This window comes from Mastomys coucha, unplaced genomic scaffold, assembly GCF_008632895.1.
Source record: "Mastomys coucha isolate ucsf_1 unplaced genomic scaffold, UCSF_Mcou_1 pScaffold18, whole genome shotgun sequence".
In the NCBI taxonomy this organism is placed as follows: domain Eukaryota; kingdom Metazoa; phylum Chordata; class Mammalia; order Rodentia; family Muridae; genus Mastomys; species Mastomys coucha.
Window position 1 is genome coordinate 12492531 of NW_022196900.1, and position 6514 is coordinate 12499044.

Sequence of the window (6514 nt, forward strand, 5' to 3'; positions counted from 1 at the left end):
ACTCAGCTATTAAAAACAATAAATTTATGAAATTCTTAGGTAAATGGATGGATCTGGAGAATATCATAGATCATATTTTTTAAGCATCACATTTTTTTACAGAAGTTCACTAAAAGTTCAAACATAAATTCAAATCATAAATTGAAAAAGAAGTTTACATATGTTTCTTTTAAGATTAGTTTCTAGCTAGATATTCATTATCTGTCACTAGCTCCACAGGTTTATTGATATTCTAAATCCATAATATGTGTCTGTAAGCATTTAAGTTTTATATACATAAACCCAGTCAATATTTATCTTCTGTCCTTGAACCTACAAGAAATCATAAGTTCTCTTTTATGACCTTTGAGTAAGTATTGGATAGTTCTAAGTAATATATTATAAGTTGAAAATGCCTTCTTTCTGTCTCAGAAGCATTTAAACTATGACATGTGAAGACTGGCTGAGTTTTAAGTGAAGTTTTCAGATAAGAGAGGGCTTTAATGGTAGTCTTATTATAAAGGGCTTAATAATTATTAGTATGATTTTAGCAATTCTTTTAGAATTGTGATTAGGAATTAAAGAATCATATATTTGTCTGTATACTATTACTACAAGATGTTACATCTTCATTGATCTGCAGAAAATCTGGCCAATAGGGCTGGCTAATGCCCATGGATTATATATGAATTTAATTTAGTATATAATATATAGACAACACATATCAATAGCAGGAATCAAATCCTGAAGATGTTCCTTCACCCATGCCTGCAAGGACTCACTCATTGCAGTCTACAGTCCATAGTGAAACCATCTCTGCAAGATCACCTGGTAGCCTTTAGTTTTTCCTTGATGACTCCTGACTGTTTTGTTTTGCTGTTTTAGTTTGATACCCACAAACATAAGATTCTTGGAGCTAGCAGAAGAGGAATTAGGAAAAGAAAATAAATAAATAAAATTAAGGAACAGGGGAAAAGAAAGAGGAAGAAAGCAAGCAAGCAGGGAAGGAGAAAAGGAGAGAGGGAGGGGGGAGGAAAAGAAAGAAAGAGAAAGAGGGAGGAAGGGAAGGAAAGAGGAAGCAGTAAGGGAGAAACGCACAAAGAAAAGAAGAAGAAAGAAACAAACTAGACTACTGCTTCATTCTCTCCTCCATTAAGAAATTTCTCTTCAGGAACTCTAGTGTTCAAAGCCAGCAAGCTCTACACAGTGTTTTCTGTGTCTGCCCTTCTGTGTTCAATCTTGATTCTTGATTTCAATCTTCAATGGGTCAGGGCTACTAGAAAGAAAGTGACAGTAAGCTTAGGCAGTCTGATGGTATTTCAGAACACACATTCCTTTTGATCTCTTAGCTGTTGTTTACTTTAGAAAGTCTTCATATTTCTGTGCCATTCATTCTGTCAGGGATGTGACAGGGTGAAGTGCTCTTAATCTATAGTTGAAAGATGGAACTTTATTCATGGTTCTTTTGGGGAATTTAATGGATATAGCTTGTCTTTCAAGTCTTGACTGCTAAGTCAGCCCCTGCAAAATGATTTTGTGACCACCACTGTAAGGGTACCTCACTTACCTATTTGTCTCTTCACACCATTTTATCTGCTGCCCATCTTGTGTTAACCTTTGTACTGCCTTTAGTTATGCTATCATTTGCCTATTTATTAAATGTCAAATATTTTCTCATCAAAATATAAGTTAGTCAAACCACTATCAGTTAGCAGCAATAGACTTACTCACACTCAGCATGTATTGTCAATCCTTGTTAAATAATTATGTAGCAAATCAAGTTCCGTTAAATTGAAGAATGGATGACGTAGTGTATTTTCCTAGCATAGTTTATTTAGAACACCATCTTTCTCTGAACAAAGGCACAAGAAGTCGAATAAATAACTATACAGGAAAGAAATATATGGACATCTTACCATCTTCTCTATAGAATTCTATACATAGGTTAGAATGTGCTTGTAAATACAGAATCAGAAAATGATTTTAAGTAATTCCCAGTATTATGATATTAAACTTACTACTAAATTTTCAGTATTAAAATACTATAAAATAGTATAAAATGAAAATAATATGGGAATAATTCAAGTATATTTATGAGTTATGAGTTGATTATGTACATTTTAATTCAGATACACACTGCTTAATGTCTCTTACAGTGGCAGTTTCCCCCTGTGCTGTATCAATGAACTCTCTTTGTCCTAAGAGCAGCATTCTCGCTGTGAGGAGTACTCTCTCTAAGATGCTATAAAGCAGTATCACAGCATGCTCAAGCACCTTAAATAGAAAGGACAGCTAGTTATGTCTCTCACATTAACACACATTTTGTTTTGATTTCCTGGTAGTAAATCCAAACAGAAACGTATATGAATAGCATTACGGACGCAATAGAAGCCCTTCAGGCATACAATATGGCTGCTTAAGTTAGATTGCACATTGATACTTTTGTTTTATAAATAATGAAGGATGATTTGAACAAAAATAATCTATTACATTTTAGTTTTCAAAAGAAAATCTCAAATCCCTGAGCCAAGGAGCTAGAGTGATGGCTCAGTCTTAACGAATGCTCATTGCTCTTCTTGCTAAGGACTTGGGTTCAGTTACCATCACTCACATGGTAGTTCACAGTCTTCTGTAAAGAAGTTCCCTGGAATCTGACAGTTAACACTTCTTTTGTGCCTTTCTGTGTACAGTGCAAACACATGCTGGAGACAAAACATCCATATGCATAAAAATAGGAATGTGAAAATTTAAAGATAAATCCAAATATGAAGTCTCCGGACCATTAAACAGGAAGCCAGCTTGGCATATAATAAGTGAATTTTTGCAAGAGAATCTTAAGGGAAAGTAAGAGAGAAATGAAAATCTTACAGAAATATGTATTCTCCAGCAATATTTCTATTAATAAGATAACGTGATACTTCTTGGAAACATATAAAATAAACATTTTATTTAAATTTCAGAAAAGACTTTGGCATACTATTATTTTATCCACATTTAAAAAACATCAGGTTATGCCTGCCTCTAGAGGGCACATATGTGTAAGTAGGTAGAAGAAAAGAGAAAGGTTATATCTATACTCAGCGTCCTGACCTGTGAACATCTAAGTGAATAAAGCCTAATTTGTCGGGTGCCTTTTTCCATCCAGCGGAAATAAGGAGGCAAACACCGAGCCCTTCTTCATGCAGTTTAATCAGGAACCTTCATTTTTACTTCTTCTATAGCTAGCTTCTTTTATATTCTTCTATATCTTCTTCTTACTTCTTACTTATTACTACTTACATCTTATTAGTTACATCTTATTAGTTACATACTTATTCCTAATTCTACATTTTACATCTGTCATTACATCTTACTTCTATATCTACATCTTCTCTCCTATCCCATTACCAGCCCCAATTCTACATACTTACTCCTAAATCTCTCCTAACCCATCACCAGCCCTAATTCTACATGCTCACTCCTAATCCATCACCAGCCCTAATTCTACATACTTACTCAATACTCCCTCAGCCACCAGCCCTTGTGGGTTAAATACTTTCCCTGGTCCCAATCAGCATCGGCTATGTGGCAAAGCATAATAGGCTAGGAGAAATCATGCCAGCATGCATCATAAACTAGAGACACACAGCTTTTCCAACTAAGGCTTGTTTATCTCAATGCTCTCTGCTCTGGCCGGAGACCAGGTGTTCAAAATATATATAGGGTGGGAGCTGCGGCTCCCCACACTAATTCTCTGTTTAAAAAGTGAGCCTGGCACCAGGGGGCGGAACCTGGAACAAGCCTGAGATGATCACCAGTCTGGTAGGAGGTGGAGGGGTGAGATCTTGCCCCAAATGACTCTGCCTAGTGCCAGAATGCCTTGATATGATGGAATACTCCTGAGACCACCCCTGAGATGGTCCTAGACACTTAGAGACCACAGTGCAACAAAGGAGAAAATAGGTGGTGGAGAAATGGAAGAGAGAGAAACAGGAGGATGTGGGCATGATGAAGAGAGGCAGAACTGGAGACTTGAAGGTGCAGCCTGTCAGTAGTTGGTGATACCACCTTGGACTTTGGTGGGGTCCAGACATGTGCTGCCACAAGGGACCACATTTGGTTTCTTAGCCCTACAACAGCAGGAGTCTGTTACTAACAAAGGCCAGGCAGATAGGCTGGTGTGGGCTGTCATGGTGGGGACACGTTAATATCTGCAGACTGTACACAACTGGCCCTAACCATCTACTGAGCATTTTGGGAGACCCAGTCCTGGAAGCATGAGAGTAGGATAACTGAACCCTACCCCATGCTAGCTGACGGACTCCCTGTGAAAGGACAATATAATCTCCATTTGTCTCCATTTAAGAATTCCATTTGTCTTCATTTTAAGGACCAGGCCTGATTTCCAGAAAGGCTTTAAGGCATTAGCCTAAGAAACAGACCATAAGTCTGAGAAACTAGGTCTTAAGGCACCAGCTCTGGGAACATACCATAAAATCCAGAACAATATCATAACCTCCTAAAGAACAACCTGAGGATAAACAAAAAAATGCAGAAATATCTCAGAATTGGCTATCTGCGCTGGGCAGCCCTATTTCATCACATGATTGAACGTTCATGACATGGGAGTGAAGACCACTGACCACACATCACTGAACATTAGTAATGTGGAATTCAGACCACTGACCACCTGTGACCCCGTAGCACCCACCAGTGAAAATTTTAGATTGCCTAACCCTACTAAAGACTTTTTCCAGTTCCCTGTAAGAAGGCCTGCATGCCTTTGTCTGGGGTCGCCATTTTGGTAAATGGTTGATCCCTGAATGCTGGATGTTTCTGCAGAGTAAACATTCTTTGTCTTTGCTTACTATCTGATTCTGGGGTCTTCCTTCAGTGATTTCCAACCCTTGCCCGAAAAGCGCACGAGAGTTGGCTCTGGTTGCTGAAGTTGCTGGTGAGCTGACCAGAGGGTATGAGCACCAGAGAGCAGGTCCTGGCACTTGCTGACATTGAATGGGCCCACTGGGGAAGGGCAGAAGAGCTTGCCCTGGTGGTGTGCGAGAAGAGCAGGAGAGCAGGCAGGCTGACCAGCTCAGATACATCTCAGGCCCAGTTCCAAGTGTTTGGCTATAATTTCTACTCACCCATTCACAAGCCTGGAAATCTGTTTCCCTTCCCTTTTAACCCGGTCCACACAGAAAACCTCCTAACAAAGGAATGGTTCCAAGAGCCCTGCTGTGCATTCTTGGCAATTATCACAACGTCCTCTCCTGATGTTGCCAGCCACCCAAATCCACACCTAAGTGCTCAGCTCTTGACCATGCTTTGGCACAAACCCAGCTTGTAGCGGACAAGTATCACCCTTCACCCACAGTCTATAAAATTTCCCAACGCTAGCCCAGATAAGTGATTTTTTCAGCTCTGTTCTTTGGGACTGCTGAAATTGCCCTGGAACAATGCCTAATAAACTAGCCTTTATTTAATTTAATCTTGTCTGATCTGGCCTACATCTGTATCTCCAAGGGGGAGACAAAGCCTGTCCCTGGGGCTTTGAATTGTCCCACCCTAATATCAAACCCATGGATTAACTGCTGGAATGCAGGAATGAGCTGATCCTACAGATGCAAACTTGCTTGATTACCAAGATACAGGGCAACAACAGGATATCTGAGACAGGGTACAGTGAGATTCCAGTATTGATTTTTGTAGTGGAAGCCAGAGGCCTCCTACCAGAGAAGACTCCTTGGAAGGAATCTTTGGAGGTAAAGACTTGTAAGCAAAAGTGTATACTGTAGGAAACACTGACACTCTATAGCGTCTACAATGAGATTTTCTTTCCTGGTGTGGGGTGGTTGGAGGAGTTTGCAGAGGGTGGGTATGCGAGGAGGGGGAAATGAGTGGGATTGGAGTGTGTGATATGAAATTCACAAAGATCCAATAAATTTTTTAAAAAAAGAGTAAAAAATGCCAAGTATTCCTACAATAAAACAAAGCAAAACAAAAACCCAGCAGGTTATACTTAGGAATATACATGTATGTACAAATTCACATATGCACTTAACAACTATCAGTGAAAGAAGTGGTTATAATTTTGAAAGAAAACAAAGCAATATATATGAGAAGGGAGAGAACAGTAATATAATTATAATTTCAAAAATTTAAAAAAATTCTAAATAGACCAAGTACAACAATTTACGATTGCCTGCTCTCTTACTTCCTTAGCTCTCTGGTGTTAGGATTTGTCTTTCTCATTAGAATGTGAAATCTAAAGGCTGAAGATATTTGACTTCTACTTCAAGAATTGCCCTTCCATTCAGCCTTAGGACTCGTCATTAATCCATGGAGAAGGCTGTCCATGTCTCTAGATTCTGCTCTTGATCTTGTTGCTTCATTGCTTCTCTGCAACAACTGCACTGATTTTATTTCCCCAAGAGAGCTAGCTGAGTCAACAAGAGCCAGGAAACTCCAGTGAAAGCAGACTGGAGTTCATCCCTAAGGCTGCTGCCAAGTGTGGTTCTTTTAGTTCTGCAGCTTTCATAGTTTCCTTAAGCCTTTA

The 6514-nt window shown here is 39.1% G+C and overlaps 1 pseudogene; it reads left to right on the top strand.

Annotated features, from left to right (window-relative positions):
- The first annotated feature begins 2993 nt into the window (after positions 1 to 2993).
- LOC116097334 lies at positions 2994 to 3102 on the top strand (annotated as a pseudogene).
- Positions 3103 to 6514: the final 3412 nt, after the last annotated feature.